Source organism: Ovis aries, chromosome 1, assembly GCF_016772045.2.
Source record: "Ovis aries strain OAR_USU_Benz2616 breed Rambouillet chromosome 1, ARS-UI_Ramb_v3.0, whole genome shotgun sequence".
Classification (NCBI taxonomy): domain Eukaryota; kingdom Metazoa; phylum Chordata; class Mammalia; order Artiodactyla; family Bovidae; genus Ovis; species Ovis aries.
In genome coordinates this window covers 262934464-262954034 of record NC_056054.1, presented here as the reverse complement: position 1 = coordinate 262954034, position 19571 = coordinate 262934464, and positions in this window count along the sequence as shown.

Below are 19571 nucleotides of genomic sequence, written 5' to 3'. Positions count from 1 at the left end.
CTGTTTCCCCACCTATTTCCCATGAAGTGATGGGACCAGATGCCATGATCTTCGTTTTCTGAATGTTGAGCTTTAAGCTAACTTTTTCACTCTCCTCTTTCACTTTCATCAAGAGGCTTTTTAGTTCCTCTTCACTTTCTGCCATAAGGGTGGTGTCATCTGCATATCTGAGGTTATTGGTATTTCTGCCCACAATCCTGATTCCAGCTTGTGCTTCTTCCAGCCCAGCGTTTCTCATGATGTACTCTGCATATAAGTTAAATAAGCAGGGTGACAATATACAGCCTTGATGTACTCCTTTTCCTATATGGAACCAGTCTGTTGTTCCATGTCCAGTTCTAACTGTTGCTTCCTGACCTGCATACAGATTTCTCAAGAGGCAGGTTAGGTGGTCTGGTATTTCCATTTCTTCCAGAATTCTCCACAGCTTATTGTGATCCACACAGTGAAAGGCTTTGGCATAGTCAATAAAGCAGATATAGATGTTTTTCTGGAACTCTCTTGCTTTTTCGATGATCCAGCAATTTGATCTCTGGTTCCTCTGCCTTTTCTAAAACCAGCTTGAACATCTGAAATTTCACGGTTCACATATTGTTGAAGCCTGGCTTGGAGAATTTTGAGCCTTAATTTTGAGCCTTAGAAAGCATCACTATGAACAACGCTAGTGGAGGTGATGGAATTCCAGTTGAGCTATTTCAAATCCTAAAAGGTGAGGCTGTGAAAGTGCTGCACTCAATATGCCAGCAAATTTGGAAAACTCAGCAGTGGCCACAGGACTGGAAAAGGTCAGTTTTCATTCCAATCCCAAACAAAGTCAATGACAAAGAATGCTCCAAGTACCGCACAACTGCAGTCATCTCACACACTAGTAAAGTAATGCTCAAAATTCTCCAAGCCAGGCTTCAGCAATACGTGAACTGTGAACTTCCAGATGTTCAAGCTGGTTTTAGAAAAGGCAGAGGAACCAGAGATCAAATTGCCAACATCTACTGGATCATGGAAAAAGCAAGAGAGTTCCAGAAAAACATCTATTTCTGCTTTATTGACTATGCCAAAGCCTTTGACTGTGTGGATCACAATAAACTGTGGAAAATTCTGAAAGAGATGGGAATACCAGACCACCTAACCTGCCTCTTGAGAAATCTGTATGCAGGTCAGGAAGCAATGGTTAGAACTGGACATGGAACAACAGACTGGTTCCATATAGGAAAAGGAGTATATCAAGGCTGTATATTGTCACACTGCTTATTTAACTTATATGCAGAGTACATCATGAGAAATGCTGGGCTGGAAGAAGCAAAAGCTAGAATCAAGATTGCTGGGAGAAATATCAATAACCTCAGATATGCAGATGATACCACCCTTATGGCAGAAAGTGAAGAGGAACTAAAAGCCTCTTGATGAAAGTGAAAGAGGAGAGTGAAAAGGTTGGTTTAAAGCTCAACATTCAGAAAACGACCACCATGGCATCTGGTTCCATCACTTCATGGGAAATAGATGGGAAACAGTGGAAACAGTGTTAGACTTTATTATTTTGGGCTTCAAAACCACTGCAGATGGTGATTGCAGCCATGAAATTAAAAGACGCTTACTCCTTGGAAGGAAAGTTATGACCAACCTAGATAGCATATTCAAAAGCAGAGACATTACATTGCCAACAAAGTTTCGTTTAGTCAAGGCTATGGTTTTTCCTGTGGTCATGTATGGATGTGAGAGTTGGACTGTGAAGAAAGCTGAGCACCGAAGAACTGATGCTTTTGAACTGTGGTGTTGGAGAAGATTCTTGAGAGTCCCTTGAACTCCAAGGAGATCCAACCAGTCCATTCTAAAGGAGATCAGTCCTGAATGTTCATTGGCAGGACTGATGCTAAAGCACAAACTCCAATGCTTTGGCCACCTCATGTGAAGAGTTGACTCATTGGAAAAGACCCTGATGCTGGGAGGGATTGGGGGCAGGAAGAGAAGGGGACGACCGAGGATGAGATGGCTGGATGGCATCACGGACTCAATGGACATGAGTTTGGGTAAACTCCGGGAGTTGGTGATGGACAGGGAGGCCTGGCGTTCTGCGATTCCTGGGGTCACAAAGAGTCAGACACGATTGAGTGACCGAACTAAGCTGAACTTACTAGCTGTGTGAGATGAGTGCAATTGTGCAGTAATTTGAGCATTCTTTGGCATTACCTTTCTTTGGGATTGGAACGAAACTGACCTTTTCCAGTCCTGTGGCCACTGCTGAGTTTTCCAAATTTGCTGGCATATGGAGTGCAGCACTTTCACAGCATTATCTTTTAGGATTTGAAATAGCTCAACTGGAATTCCATCACCTCCACTAGCTTTGTTCTTAGTGATGCTTCCTAAGTCCCACTTGACTTCACATTCCAGGATGTCTGGCTCTAGATCAGTGATCACACACCATTGTGATTATCTGGGTCATGAAGATCTTTTTGTACAGTTCTTCTTGTATTCTTGTCACCTCTTCTTAATATCTTCTGCTTCTGTTAGGTCCATACCATTTCTGTCCTTTATTGTGCCCATCCTTGCATGAAATGTTCCTTGGTATCTCTAATTTTCTTGAAGAGATCTCTGGTCTTTCCCATTCTATTGTTTTCCTCTATTTCTTTGCACTGGTCACTGAGGAAGGCTTTCTTATTTCTTCTTGCTATTCTTTGGAACTCTGCATTTAAATGGGTTTCTCTTTCCTTTTCTCCTTTTCTCCTTATTAGCATATGTGTAATGCAGTTGAAGTCTTTCCCATCCAAGATAACAGCTACTTATTTTGATGAACTCTGGCATGTTTGGCAGTGTTAATTAATTAATCAGGGATTGATTAATGCAACCACCTGCAAGGATTCAACAGGCAGGGACAGTGGGCTGGGGCAGTGTGTCCAGAGTTGATAGCATGCAGAAGGGCATGAGAAGGAAAGTGAGAGGGGAAGCAGCCGTCATGGGCTAGGCCCTGGGGTACATCTCCCTCCCTCTTCGACTGGCAAACCCTTGGAGTCATAGCACCCTAGACTTTCCCTCCTGGTTGTTTGCATCAGTGTCGACGACTGCTGTCTTGATTCAGGCCCTTTCCATTCCTCGCTGTAAACATTTCAGTTGACTCATCACTTTTGCTCTCCTCCAGTCCTCTGCAGAACACCAAGGCTCACAAGTTGGATGTGTCTCTCCTGACAGGAAAACCTCACTATGTCCTGATCACCCAAGGGAAGACCAGGCCTGGTCACGTGCTCACAGATCCTCCACCCATCCAGGCTCAGCCCTCATCCTCATGGGTGCCAGCTGGGCCCACACTTGTCCAATGTGGACTCCATGAAGGCGGGAGATTTGCTTTGCCTATTGATCCATCCTAAGGGCTGGAACCGGAGAAGGCACTGACAACCCACTCTAGTACTCTTGCCTGGAAAATCTCATGGATAGAGGAGCCTGGTAGGTTGCAGTCCATGGGGTCACAAAGAGTCGGACATGACTGAGCAACTTCACTTTCAGTTTTCACTTTCTTGCATTGGAGAAGGAAATGGCAACCCACTCTAGTGTTCTAGCCTGGAGAATTCCCGGGACAGTGGAGCCCTGGTGGGCTGCCGTCTATGGGGTTGCACAGAGTCGGACACAACTGAAGCAACCTAGCAGCAGCAGCATCAAGGGCTGGAACAGTGCTCAGCATGTAGTAGTGGCAGAAGAATGAATGGATTAAGACAAGTGACCACTTGGTTTGGGCACAGGGAGGCTACCAGTGACCTTGGCAAGGGGTGGAGACTCAGAAAGACTGGAGTGAAGTAAGGAGAACCCGAGGGGTATGTGAACAGAAATAGGGACACAGACACTATCACACTGATTTTATGTTGATGACTTCCTGTGCGCCACTGACTAGTTGAGCTCCTTCAGGGCAGGGTCTGAGCCTTGCACATCTCTGCACCCCACCAGCAGCAAAAGCACACTTCCTCACTGGCACCTGCTCAGTAAACACTGATCAAGCACCTGCCTAAAGCTGTAGATAACAAACATCACTTTTTCTCACAACTCACCAGCCATAACTGCTCATTGGTCCTCTCCAATGGCAGAGGGCAGGACACGTAATTACTGTGAGCACCCTGGGTTGAAGGGGAAGGACACTCAGAGAAAAGTGTTCTAGAGCCCGTGCTCTGCAACAAAAGAAGCCAGTGCAATGAGAAGCCAGCTCCCCAAAACCAGAGAAAGTCCACACACAGCAGTGGAGAGCCAGCGCAGCCAAAGAAATAAACTTTAATAAAAAAGAAAAGAAAAGAAAGGGAGGAAGGAAGGGACAGGGCATCTATTTTAGGAGGAGTAATTTCACAGGTATCAAGGAACCAGACAGTGCACCAAATCAACTGGGTCACACATTGGGGTGCTCGCTAATTGGAGAAAGGGCTTCCCAGGTGGCGCCAGTGGTAAAGAACACACTTGCCAATGCAGGAGACATAAGAGACACATGTTCGAGCCCTGGGTCCAGAAGATCCCCTGGAGGAGAAAATGGCAACCCACTCCAGTATTCTTGCCTGGAAAATCCCACAGACAGAGGAGCCTGATGGGCTACAGTCCATGTGATCGCAAAAGGAGCACGCACGCACTAATGGAGAAAGCAGATTAAATCATCTGGCCACGTTTTTATGAGAGTGCTTCATAAGCAAACTACAACTTTTATAATGTTTTATTGAGTCTAGGTCTATAGTTGCTACTTTAATATTAATTGGGGGGAACTATTAAAGGTGTTTAAATGTGTCAAATGGATGGCATAAGATATGCCCAATAGCAAAAGGAATCTTGGAAATGATTAAGTACAGTAAGTAGTTTTAAAATCGAAATTCAATGCATGTTCATATCCCTTGTTTCAATAGTGACTCACGTTCTGGACAAGGGTCAACAAGGCTGACTCTTACTAGAAGAAAAGGGATGAAGCTCTAGAGTCTCCAAGATTTTTTTAAAAGGAAAAAAAGAGACAACAAAAAATAGTGACATCTCTGATCTTTTAAAAGTGGCTTCAAGATCAAATCAATTTAGTCGGCAGTTTTATTTTATTTTATTTTTATTTTCTGGCTGCAGTGAATGGCATTCATGATCCTAGTTTCCTGATCAAGGATCGAACCTATACTCCCTGCAGTGGAAGTGTGGTTCTTAACCACTGGACTGCCAGGGAAGTGCCTAGTCAGCACTTTCAGCCCTCGGTTTACTATGTACTTGGAAACATGTGAAGCTTGAGCTCCAGATGGGACAAAAGTGCCCATTCATGGGCGTGTCCAGGTGAGAGACGCCTCCATCCCACCTGCGGATACCCATAATGCACTGCTGTTTGGAAACTGCCACCTGACCAATGCCTTTCAGTGAGTGCTTTTCCCCCTACAATTTGCTGTCTTGGTCTAAAAGTCCAGAAGGACCATCAGCTCTCGTGTCTGCCCTGGACCCATCTTCCTTTACCAAAGACATCAGCTTTTAAAAGGATTGCATTGTTGTTGCTCAGTCGCTCAGTCATGTCCTACTCTGTGACTCATGGACGGCAGCACACCAGGCTTCCCTGTCCTTCACTATCTCCCGGAGTTTGCCCAAACTCATGTTCATTGAGTTGGTGATGCCATTCAACCATCTCATCCTCTACCACCCTCTTCTCCCCCCATCTTTGATCTTTCCCAGCACCAGGGTCTTCTCTAATGAATCGACTCTTAGCATGAGGTGGCCAAAGGATTGTAGCTTCAACTTCAGCATCAGTCCTTCCAATGAATACTCAGGGTTGATCTCCTTTAAGATCGATTGGTTTTGAAGAGCCTAAGCTATTCCATCTTGTAAAAGAACTCCATTTTGTAAAGGTTCCGGGGAAAAAGACTTAGACTTTGGATATTGCCTAAACTTACCCCACTGTGCATGAGCCAATCAGCCCTTAGGTTAAACCTCCTGACTTTAAGTTCAAGAATTTGTGATTAATGATTTACATTTGTGATTTACCTTGGAAGTAATGAGTTACATTTGTGATTTACCTTAGAAGTAATGATTTACCGTGGAAATGGGAACCAATCAGAACCCAACACCTAACCCCTTCCAGAGAAGGTAACCAATTATACGTCTCCCAACACGGAAACTCCCGTTTTTCGAATTTTTCGCGCAAGAATACCCTATATAAGCAATGTAACCCAGAGTTCGGGGCTCCTCTCCTTAGCCGCTGTGTCGGTAATGGTGGGAGCCCCAGCTCGAGCTTGGTAATAAAAACTCTCTTGCTTTTGCATTGGATATTGGCTCCCTGGTGGTCATTGGGAGATTTCGCAACTTGGACATAACAGTTTGATCTCCTTGCTATCCAAGGGACTCTCAAGAGTCTCCTCCAGGACCACAGTTCGAAAGCATCAATTCTTTGGTGCTCAGCCTTTTTTGTGGTCCAACTCTCACATCCGTACATGACTGCTGGAAAAACCACAGAGTTTTGACTCTATGGACCTTTGTCGGCAGAGTGATGCCTCTGCCTTTTAATATGATGTCGAGGTTTGTTAGAGCTTTTCTTCCAAGGAGCAAGTGTCTTTTAATTTCATGGGCTACATTGCCCCCATCTTTCATGAGAGCAGCTTATAGAATGGCACACATGGCACACATATAGATGATAAATCTCATCTAAATCCATGCTTATTACATAGTTCATAATCAATACTGAGAACTACAACTGCTATTACACACACACACACACACACACACAGGAGTCCTTTCCCAATCTTGCTGAAGACAAAAGGGCTGCTAGGAACTGGTGTTGAGGTGTTGATGTGATCTGGTTGCTCGGGAGCAACTTCGGCTGAACTGGGGGACCTTGAGGTGTCTATGTCTTTAAGGACCAGGGTGGTGAGAAGAGAGGGCAGGAAATCAGGTCCTGCCTAGAAGGGGAAGAGCACAGAGGACTGATGCTTCTGCTGGGGGAGGTTCTTCAGTTTGGTCCCCAACCTCTTCTTACCATGATGTGTAAAGACCGGCCTTCTCAGCAGTAAGAATGTAGTGGAACTGACACTCAGCCTAAGAGAGAGAGAGAGCTGGGGCCCACCCAGTTCTGAGGCTCACTGAGCATTTGACATGACTTACACTGTGCAGGTAATTGTCCTAATCCATTCACACAGAAGCTAACATTTCACTTCTCTTTCCCTTCCTTTTGTTCTATATCATCATATGCTTTTCAAAGACCTTTCCCTACCTCTAATATGCAAACAACAACACTAGCCTCATGTGTGGTAGGTTTAATAGTAGCCTCAAGATGTGTGTGTGTGTACACATGTGTGTGTACACAGTGTGTACACTTGGTGATGTCCAACTATTTTGCGACCCTATAGACTATAGCCCACCAGGCTCCTCTGTCCATGGAATTTTCCAGGCAGGAATGTTGAAGTGTGTTGCCATTTCCTACTCCAAGAGATCTTCCTGATCCAGGGATCAAACCTGCATCTCTTGCATCTCCTACATTGGCAGGTGGACTCTTGACCACTGTCAGTTCAGTTCAGTTCAGTCACTCAGTCCTGTCTGACTCTTTTCGACACCATGGACTGCAGCACTCCAGGCCTCCCTGTCCATCACAACTCCTGGAGTTTACTCAAACTCATGTCCATTGAGTCACTGATGCCATCCAACCATCTGATCCTCTATCGTCCCCTTCTCCTCCTGCCCTCAATCTTGTCCAGCATCAGCGTCTTTTCCATAGAGTCAGTGCTTTGCATCAGGTGGCCAAAGTATTGGAGTTTCAGCTTCAACATCAGTCCTTCCAATGAATATTCAGGACTGATCTCTTTTAGAATGGACTGGTTGGATCTCCTTGCAGTCCAAGGGACTCTCAAGAGACTTCTCTGACCACAGTTCAAAAGCATCAATTCTTCAGCCCTCAGCTTTCTTTATATTCCAACTCTCACAACCATACATGACTACTGGAAAAACCAAAGCCTTGATTAGACAGATCTTTGTTGGCAAAGTAATGTCTCTGCTTTTTAACATGCTGTCTAGGTTGGTCATAACTTTTGTTCCAAGGAGTAAGCTTCTTTTTATTTCATGGCTGCAATCACCCTCTACAATGATTTTGGAGTCCTCAATCTGAATGCAGAGTTCCAAAGAATAGCAAGAAGAGACAAGAAAGCCTTCTTCAGTGATCAATGTAAAGAAATAGAGGAAAAGAACAGAATGGGAAAGACTAGAGATCTCTTCAAGAAAATTAGAGATACCAAGGGAACATTTCATGCAAAGATGGCCTCGATAAAGGACAGAAATGGGATGGACCTAACAGAAGCAGAAGATATTAAGAAGAGGTGGCAAGAATACACGGAAGAACTGTACAAAAAAGATCTTCAAGACCCAGACATTCAGGATGATGTGATCACTAATCTAGAGCCAGACATCCTGGAATGTGAAGTCAAGTGGGCCTTAGAAAGCATCACTATGAACAAAGCTAGTGGAGGTGATGGAATTCCAGTTGAGCTGTTTCAAATCCTGAAAGATGATGCTGTGAAAGTCCTGCACTCAATATGCCAGCAAATTTGGAAAACTCAGCAGTAGCCACAGCACTGGAAAAGGTCAGTTTTCATTCCAATTCCAAAGAAAGGCAATGCCAAATAATGCTCAAACTACCGCACAATTGCAGTCATCTCACACGCTACTAAAGTAATGCTCAAAATTCTCCAAGCCAGGCTTCAGCAATACGTGAACTGTGAACTCCCTGATGTTCAAGCTGGTTTTAGAAAAGGCAGAGGAACCAGAGATCAAATTGTCAACATCCGCTGGATCATGGAAAAAGCAAGAGAGTTCCAGGAAAACATCTATTTCTGCTTTATTGACTATGCCAAAGCCTTTGACTGTGTGGATCACAATAAGCTGTGGAAAATTCTGAAAGAGATGGGAATACCAGACCACAATACCTGCCTCTTGAGAAATCTGTATGCAGGTCAGGAAGCAACAGTTAGAACTGGACATGGAACAACAGACTGGTTCCAAATAGGAAAAGGAGTACATCAAGGCTGTATATTGTCACCCTGCTTATTTAACTTATATGCAGAGTACATCATGAGAAACGCTGGACTAGAAGAAACACAAGCTGGAATCAAGATTGACGGGAGAAATATCAATAACCTCAGATATGCAGATGACACCACCCTTATGGCAGAAAGTGAAGAGGAGCTAAAAGCCTCTTGATGAAAGTGAAAGAGGAGAGTGAAAAAGTTGGCTTAAAGCTCAACATTCAGAAAACGAAGATCATGGCATCTGGTCCCATCACTTCATGGGAAATAGATGGGAAACAGTAGAAACAGTGTCAGACTTTATTTCTCTGGGCTCCAAAATCACTGCGGATGGTGACTGCAGCCATGAAATTAAAAGACGCTTACTCCTGGGAAGAAAAGTTATGACCAACCTAGATAGTATATTCAAAAGCAGAGACATTACTTTGCCAACTAAGGTCCATCTAGTCAAGGCTATGGTTTTTCCTGTGGTCATGTATGGATGTGAGAGTTGGACTGTGAAGAAGGCTGAGCACTGAAGAATTGATGCTTTTGAACTGTGGTGTTGGAGAAGACTCTTGAGAGTCCCTAGGACTGCAAGAAGATCCAACCAGTCCATTCTGAAGGAGATCAACCCTGGGATTTCTTTGGAAGGAATGATGCTAAAGCTGAAGCTCCAGTACTTTGGCCACCTCATGCAAAGAGTTGACCCACTGGAAATGACTCTGATGCTGGGAGGGATTGGGGACAGGAGGAGAAGGGGACGACAGAGGATGAGATGGCTGGATGGCATCACGGACTTGTTGGACGTGAGTCTGAGTGAACTCCAGGAGATGGTGATGGACAGGGAGGCCTGGCGTGCTGCGACTCATGGGGTGGCAAAGAGTCAAACACAACTGAGCGACTGAACTGAACTGAACTGAAAAATAAAGTCTGACACTGTTTCCACTGTTTCTCCATCTATTTGCCATGAAGTGATGGGACTGGATGCCATGATCTTCGTTTTCTGAATGTTGAGCATCAAGCCAACTTTTTCACTCTCCTCTTTCACTTTCATCAAGAGGCTCTTTTGTTCCTCTTCACTTTCTGCCATAAGGGTGGTATCATCTGCATACCTGAGGTTATTGATATTTCTCCTGGCCATCTTGATTCCAGCTTGTGCTTCATCCAGCCCAGTGTTTCTCATAATGTACTATGCATAAGTTAAATAAGCAGGGTGACAATATACAGCCTTGACATACTCCTTTTCCTATTTGGAACCAGTCTGTTGTTCCATGTCCGGTTCCAACTGTTGTTTCTGGTACTGCATACAGATTTCTCAAGAGGCAGGTCTGGTGTTCCCATCTCTTCCAGAATTCTCCACAGTTTACTGTGATCCACACAGTCAAAGGCTTTGGCATAGTCAATAAAGCAGAAATAGATGTTTTTCTGGAACTCTCTTGCTTTTTCCATGATCCAGTAGATGCTGGCAATTTAATATCTGGTTCCTCTGCCTTTTCTAAAACCAGCTTGAACATTTGGAATTTCACAGTTCACGTATTGTTGAAGCCTGGCTTGGAGAATTTTGAGCATGTGAGATGAGTGCAATTGTGCAGTAGTTTGAGCATTCTTTGGCATTGCTTTTCTTTGGGATTGGAATGAAAACTGACCTTTTCCAGTGCTGTGGCCACTGCTGAGTTTTCCAAATTTGCTGGCATATTGAGTGCAGCAGTTTCACAGCATCACCTTTTAGGATTTGAAATAGCTCAACTGGAATTCCATCACCTCCACTAGCTTTGTTCATAGTGATGCTTCTTAAAGCCCACTTGACTTCACATTCCAGGATGTCTGACTCTAGGTCAGTGATCACACCATGGTGATTATCTGGGTCATGAACATCTTTTTTGTACAGTTCTTCTGTGTATTTTTGCCACCTCTTTTTAATATCTTCTGCTTCTGTTAGGTCCATCCCATTTCTGTCCTTTATTGAGCCCATCTTTGCATGAAATGTTCCCTTGGTATCTCTAATTCTCTTGAAGAGATCTCTAGTCTTTCCCATTCTATTGTTTTCCTCTATTTCTTTGCACTGATCACCGAGGGAGGCTTTCTTATCTCTCCTTGCTATTCTTTGGAACTCTGCATTCAGATACTTATATCTTTCCTTTTCTCCTTGGCTTTTTGCCTCTCTTCTTTTCACAGCTATTTGTAAGGCCTCCCCCAGACAGCCATTTTGCTTTTTTGCACTTCTTTTTCTTGGGGATGATCTTGTTTTCTGTCTCCTGTACAATGTTACAAATCTCCATTCATAGTTCATCAGGCACTCTATCCGATCTAGTCCCTTTAATCTATTTCTCACTTCCACTGTATAATCATAAGGGATCTGAGTTAGGTCATACCTGAATGGTCTAGTGGTTTTCCCTACTTTCTTCAATTTAAGTCCGAATTTAGCAATAAGGAGTTCATGATCTGAGCCACAGTCAGCTCCAGGTCTTGTTTTTGTTGACTGTATAGAGCTTCTCCATCTTTGCAAAGAATATAATCAATTTGATTTCAGTTTTGACCATCTGGTGATGTCCTTGTGTAGAGTCTTCTCTTGTGTTGTTGGACAAGGGTGTTTGCTATGACCAGTGCGTTCTCTTGGCAGAACTCTATTAGCCTTTGCCCTGATTCATTCTGTACTCCAAGGCCAAATTTGCCTGTTACTCCAGGTGTTTCTTGACTTCTTACTTTTGCATTCCAGTCCCCTATAATGAAAAGCACATCTTCTTTGGGTTGTAATTCTAGAAGGTCTTGTAGGTCTTCAGCATTACTGGTTGGGGCATAGACTTGGATTACCATGATATTGAATGGTTTGCCTTGGAAACGAACAGAGATCATTCTGTCATTTCTGAGACTGCATCCAAGTACTGCGTTTCAGACTCTTTTGTTGGTTATGACTACTCCATTTCTCCTAAGGAATTCTTGCCCACAGTAGTAGATATAATGGTCATCTGAGTTAAATTCACCCATTCTAGTCCATTTTAGTTCACTGATTCCTAGACTGTCAACATTCACTCTTGCCATCTTCTGTTTGATCACTTCCAATATGCCTTGATTCATGGACCTAACATTCCAGGTTCCTATGCAATATTGCTCTTTACAGCATCAGACCTTGCTTCCATCACCAGTCATATTCATAACTGGGTGTTGTTTTTGCTCTGGCTCCATCTCTTCATTCTTTCTGGTTTATTTCTCACTGATCTCCAGTAGCATATTGGGCACCTAGCTGGGGGTTCATCCTTCAGTGTCCTATCTTTTTGCCTTTTCATACTGTTCATGGGGTTCTCAAGGCAGGAATACTGAAGTGGTTTGCCATTCCCTTCCCCAGTGGACCACATTTTTTCAGAACTCTCCACCATGACCCACCCGTCTTGGGTGGCCCTACATAGCATGGCTCATAGTTTCATTGAGTTAGACAAGGCTGTGGTCTGTGTGATTAGATTGGTTAGTTTTCTGTGAGTGTGGTTTTCAGTCTGCCTGCCCTCTGATGGAGAAGGATAAGAGGCTTATGAAAGCTTCCTGATGGGATAGACTGACTAGGGGGGATACTGGGTCTTGTTCTGCTGGGCGGGGCCATGTTCAGTAAATCTTTAATCCAATTTTCTGTTGATGGGTGGAGCTGTGTTCCCTCCCTGCTATTTGCTGCTAAGTCACTTCAGTCAGTGTCTGACTCTGTGCGACCCCATAGACGGCACCCCCACCAGGCTCCCCCGTCCCTGGGATTCTCCAGGCAGGAACACTGGAGTGGGTTGCCATTTCCTTCTCTAATCCATGAAAGTGAAAAGTGAAAGTGAAGTCACTCAGTTATGTCCAACCCTCAGTGACCCCATGGACTGCAGCCTTCCAGGCTCCTCCGTTCATGGGATTTTCCAGGCAAGAGTACTGGAGTGGGGTGCCATTGCCTTCTGGGGTCAAACTATGGTGGAGTAATGAAGCAGTGGTAGGCACTGGAGTGGCTGTGAGGAGAAGCCCCAGCAAAACGGTAGGAGGGGCGAATTCACGTTTAGAATCAAACCCTGTTCCTGCCAGAGACACTCAGAGGGCTCAAACAAACCTTGTGGGCACCAGGACCTAGGGACCCCACAGAGACTGAGACAGAACTGTGTTTGAGCATCATCTCCTGTGGAGGTACGGGTTGGCAGTGGTCTGCCGCAGGGACAGGGGCTCTGGGTATGGCATAAGTCCTCTTGGAGGAGGTCACCATTAACCCCACTATAGAGCTGCCAGAACTTACATAGGACTGAGAAATAGACTCTTGGAGAGCACAACAGAACCGTGTGCACCAGGACCCGGGAGAAAGAACAGCGACCCTGCAGGAGACTTGCCTGTGGGAGTCTCCGGTGAAGGCATGGGTCAGTGGTGGCCTGCTGCAGGGTTGGGGGCATGGACTGTAGCAGTACATGCCTGGGATCTTTCGAGGGAGGTCACCATTATCTTCATTACCTCCACCATAGTTTTTGACCACTGTGCCACCTGGGAAATCCCATATCCGGTCCTAAATACTATTTATTCCACTGATATGAGGTCCCTAGAACAGTCAAGTTCATACAGTCAGAAAATACATTGCACTAATAGATGCTGGGGGCCAAGGCTGGTTGTGGGGAAGGGGGGAAGGAGGCAGGTAGGGAGGGGGGATGGGAGTTAGTGTTTAGTGGGGACAGAGTGCAGTTTATGAAGGTGAAAAATTGGGGAGATGAATGATGGTGGGAGCCGCACAACAGTATCAGTGCACTGAGTGCGACTGAACTCTACAGTTATATACGGTTAAAACAGTATGCTTTATAATATGTGACTTTTACCACAATAAAAAAAAAAAGAAGTTTAAAAAATGATATCAGGTCCTAATCTCTGGAACCTATGATGTGGCTGTATATGGAAAAGAGGTCTTTCGCATATATGATGTGATTAAGTTCAAGGTCTTGAGATGGAGAGACTGTTGCTATTGTTCAGTTGCTCAGTCATGTCTGACTCTTTGCAACCCCACTGACTGCACATGCCAGGCTACCCTGTCCTCCACCATCTCGCAGAGCTTGCTCAAATTCATGTCCATTGAGTCGGTGATGCCATCTAACCGTCTCGTCCTCTGTCATCCCCTTCTCCTGCTGAGATGATCATCCTCAATTACTCAGGTGATGCCTAAATGCCATCCCAAGGGTCCTGATAAGAGAGGCCAAAAGCCAAGGAATGCCAGCAGACAGCAGCTCATAGGCACCCGAGCATCCTCCCCACATCCTCGATGGGGAGAATGATCCTGCCAGAACCCTCATTTCAGCCCAGCGACATTCATTTCAGATTTCTGACCTCTGGAACCGTGAAAGAATACATCTCTGTTGTTTTAAGTCACTCAGGCTGTGGTAATTTGTTTAAAAAAAAAGCCACAGAAAATAAAACCACCACCCTCTACCCTAACGTTAGTGTTTAAAGGGACAACCCCTCAACCTACAGGTTGGGAAAATTTGCACATTTAGATGCAAGTTCAAAATGAAATGGAAAATCGCAGCTGGTTAAACCTTCCCACTTCCAGGACTTTCCTGGTGGTCCAGTGGTTAAGAACTCATCTGCCAATGAAGCGGACGTGGGTTAACCCCTGGCCCAGGAAGATCCTGCATGCCTCAGAGCAACTAAGCCCTTGCACCGAAACTATTGAGTCCTCACGCCCTAGAGCTTGTGCTCCACAACAAAAGAAGCCACCCGAATGAGAAGCCCAAGCATCTGCTCACCTCAACTAGAGAAAGCCTGTGTGCAGCAACAAAAACCCAGCACAAAATAAATAAATAAAAACTAGAAAAAAAAAAAAAAAGCTTCCCATTTCAAAGTATGGAGAGGCTTATATTTTTAAACCTCAATTAATGAAAGAGGTGTTTAGTACAAGAAATGCAAACAAGTCAACTTATAAAATTACTGACTCAGACTCGGACATCACAGTGACAGTTTCTGAGGGAAAACTGGTCATCAAAGGCAGATGGCCCAGGATGCTAGCCATAGGCCGGTAGCTGGGGGCACACAGGTTAATGGGTGCAGTGTCTGCACCAAGAGCCCACAGGCTAGTGGAGCGGCTGGCCCGTGAGCAGCCAGCAACGGATGGACAGGTGTCCCAGCAGAGCAAGTACAGCACAGCGACAGGAGGCCTGAAGTGATGGCTGGAGGAGAAACGGGGTCTGCCAACAGATTGAATAAGAAAAGGGGATCTGGGAGGTGTCTGTCCCAGCTGCACATGCTGGAGCTGTGTGCAGTAGGGACACCTCCACTCCACTTTGCAGGCCTTGCCAGCACTGAGGGTGCAGACATCAGATCTGCACTCATATTGGACTGAAAACGAACTGGACTGGGAAAGGACGGTGCAAACCCAGAGCAGGAACTTGGTTGAGTGGCTACAATGACTGGCCGGAGGCCCTGGAGGCAGGGAGCAACAGCAGGAGGGCAGCTGAGGACAGATCGGGTGTTCAGAGGTAGGCTGATAGGCCTGGGTGATGGCTGAATGCAGACACTGAGACAGGAGAGTAAAATTACCATCAGGTTTCTGGCCAGGATTACAGGGCAGCCCCACTTGGTAGGACAGGGTTAGGGGTGGAGGAACAGGTTTAAGGGAAGAGAGAAAGCACCTAGAAGCTAAACTATGAGCCTGCTGAGCGCAGAGCTGTAGGTTATCTGAATGGTGATAGCTAACAAGAAGTTGGCCAGATAAATGATGTTAACTGTGTCTAAATAACTGATGCTTTTGAATCGTGTCCAAATAATTAATGCTTTTGAACTGTGGTGTTGGAGAATGAAATGGTTGGATGGCATCACTGACTCAATGGACATGAGTTTGAGCAAGCTACAGGAGTTGGTGATGGATAGGAAAGCCTGGAGTGCTGCAGTCCATGTGGTCGCAGAGTCAGACATGACTGAGTGATTGAACTGAACTGAACTGTCTAAATAAATATATAATTATATGGAGCTAGAAATCCCACTGGGAGCCATCTGTGTATGGATAACAGGCAATAAAAAGATGTTAGGGGACTTTCCTGGTGGCCCAGTGCCTAAGACTGTGCTCCCAATGCAGCGGGGCTAGGTTCAATCCCAGGTCAGGGAACTAGATCTCACATGGTACAATTAGGAGTTCGAGTGCCACAGGTAAAGATTCTACACGCTGCAACTACGACCTGGTAGTTGCTGTTGTTCAGTCGATCCATTATGTCCAATTCTTCGTAACCCCATGGACTGCAGCACACCAGGCTTCCCTGTCCTTCACTATCTCCCAGAGTTTGCTCAGACTTATGTCCATTGAGTTGGTAAAGCTATCTAACCATCTCATCCTCTGCCACCCTTCTCCTTTTGCCTTCAGTCTTTCTCAGCATTATGGTCTCTTCCAATAATTCAGCTCTTCCCATCAGGTGGCCAAAGGGTGCAGCATCAGCACCCTGCTGAGCACTAGGCAGGCAGAGGCGGGACAGGAAGCCTACTTCGGGGGAGAGGTTACTGGCAGGCAAATCCAACAGCATGTGCATGAGTGCAGAACAAGCTTCTCTAGCAACCATGGGAGCATGAGGCAAGAGCACCAAACCCAGAATGAGGCTGAGTGATGACAGGGGAGGAAGGGGGAATGTGAACCAGGAAGATAAAATTACCAAGGGGAGACTGAATGTGCACAGGGCTGGGGGAGGAACTTCTCAGGGAAAAGCACACACACACATGAGGACACTCAGAGGCAAGAGACAGAGCGTGACTTGTTCAGAGAAAGTGTGCGTCCATGTGGGTGCCAGGGATTAATTAGAAGTGGGCTGTCACCAGGCTGGTCAGCCACACTGTGAAATTTGAAAGTTATCCTTAAAGCAGTGGACAGCCATCAACAACTTGAACAAGGGGGCGGTGTGATACTTCTGGCTTTTAAAAAAGATCATGTGGACTGCAGAATGACTATGGGTTGAAAGGATACCTCTTGGCAGCTGGGGGGACAGTTAGAAAGTTCCTGGACTGGCCGTGGTTACGTTATCAGAGTAACAGTCAGGAAGTGGTTGGCGTGGACTTGGTGATGGGCCGAACACTGGCAATGAGGGAGAGCCTCTGGCTCAACAAGCTGGGCTCACGTCCCAGGGATGGACAGGACGGCATGGGGTGAATGGAACAAGAGGGCCAAGGTCAGAACATCAGGAGACCCAAAGTGTGAGCAGGGTCTGGGCAGAGGAGCTGACAGGGAAGGCCAAGGGGCAGAGGTCAGATTAACGGGTAGGAAATTCAGGGGGAGGAGGCACCACTGAAACAAGTAGGTAGAAAGTCCAGAGCAGGGGATTTCCTGGTCCTCCAGTAGTTAGGATGCCGCACTTCCACTGCTGAGGGGCCAGGTTCAGTCCTTGGTTGGGGAGCTAAGATCCTGCAAGTTGTGTGGCACGGCCCAAAAAAGAAAAAGAAAATCCAGGGGAACGAGGAGGCATCGCCAAAACAAGTAGGTTTCAAGATGAAATTGGTAGAGCCACAAACCAACGGGGCCAGCTGAACAGACTGAAAGATTCTGCTGGATTTAGCAGTGTCCCCATTTTTATTGGTCTGTCTGAAAGTCACTCAGTTGTGTACGACTCTTCGCAACCCCATGGACTGCAGCCTGCCAGGCCCCTCTGTTCATGGAATTCTTCAGGCCAGAATGCTGGAGTGGGTTGCCATTTCCTCCTCCAGGAGATCTTTCCAAACCAGGGAGGGAACCCAGGTCTCCTGCATTGCAGGCAGATTCTTTATTGTCTGAGCCATCAGAGAAGCCCGATTTTTATTGGTCATTGTTATTTTCATTTATTGATGTTTTATTTTTGGCTGAGGTGGGTCTTTGTCCCTTTGCTGGGGCCTTCTCTAGTGGCAGCAAGTGGGGGGTACTCTTCATTGTGGTGCACACACTTCTCACTGTGATGGCATCTCTTGTAGCAGAGCACAAGCTTTAGGCACACAGTGTTCCGTAGCTGCAGCACGCAGGCTCAGGAGTTTTGGTGCACTGGCTTAATTGCTCAGGGGCATGTGCAATCTTCCAGGACCAGGGATCAAACCCAGGTCCCCTGCACTGGCAGGCAGATTCTCACCCACAGCACCAATCCTATCACTCAGATCCCTTTCCTTGAAATGTTCTTAAACAGGAGACACCAACATGGCTCCTCCTGAAGCAACTAGAAGGGACGCAGGCAGAGAACTGCTTCTGGCATCTGGTGTCGTACACTAAAAACCAGACAACTGAGCTTCTAGCTCTAGCTACACAGATGGTATAGGTTTTCTTACCTGTAAAGCATGCTCACCCAGCCTAACCACACAGAACCATAAAACTCAAGGCCGTTTGAAAGACTTACAATCACTGTTCTTTTATGTTCAAAGCCATTTTTTGCTCAACCATGATTCAGCTCAAAATACAAAAAAACTTTTATAAAGTTTTTAAATAGTTGCAGCAAAGACTTTGAGGAGCAAGATCCTTCCTTTGAGACTGAGTCTTCTTAAAATGAGAGGAATGAAAACAACTCACAATAGAGCTGTTCACGTGGGACACGTTTTTCATTTCAGCCAACCTAAGGCAAGATTATTTCTTACACATATTCTTCAAACATTTCATAAATTATTTTATCTTAGGTCATGTGCATAAATTCAACTTTAAAAAACATTTTATCTGAAAATTAAGACTTTTGAAAAGTGTTAAACAACATGGGTTTAAAATCCAGAAATTAAGACATCAGTCCTAAAAATTATCGCTTTAAAAGGCAGTCTCCAGAACTCCCTGAGGGTCCAGAGGTTAGGACTCTGACTTTCCACCACAGGGGGAATAGACTGGACCCCTGGTAGGGGAACTAAAATCCGGCATGTCCTACTCAAACAAAACGCAGTCTCCTCACCCTTCCAATCTGATCTGTTCTGGCTTTGGGGAACACATCTAGATGTATGTTTATCTTGCCCAACAGAACCTTTCTTTAGTGTTTACAGTTTGGCATTTCTGTCACACTAATTTTCCGGTTCTGAGTGAGTGAAGTGAGTTTTCTAATTGACGAGCTTGTAACATTCATACAAGAAAACAACACTCTACCAGACAGCAAATGAGAATTAATAAGAGATGGGGGGAAAAGTTAGCTGCCCATTGATCTTTGAGTCAATGACTATAAAGCTGAAGGCGTTTGGGAACGCGCAGCTGACAAGCGGATGCCGCGGGAGGCTGAAACACAGAGCAGCCACCCCCACCTGTTCAAGTGGAAGGAACCTGGAGGCCGGTCCACCTCAAGTCAGCCCTGAGTGGTACCCAAGACCGGACCGCCCAGGTCGGTTCTTCTCGGCAGGTCGCAGCCCGCGTGCCCCCACGGGCATCTGCGCCACCGGAGGCACCTGGACCTGGAGGTACCTGGGGTACCGCGCCGCCGCCGTCGGAGAACCATCCTTCGAGGGGGCGAGCGGAGGCGCAGGCGCACCGCGCCGGGCCCGGGGCACCAGCCGGCCAGCCCACCGACGCGTGACCCCGCGGCGCCAAGCCCACCGGGGCTGCCTCTTGTGCGCCCTCGCGATGCGCGCCCCCTCTAGCCTTCGCTGCCGCCTCCCCTCAGGGCCGCCCGTGGGGCACGCGCACCCCGCCTAGGGCCGGGAGAGGACGCGGGCGCGGGC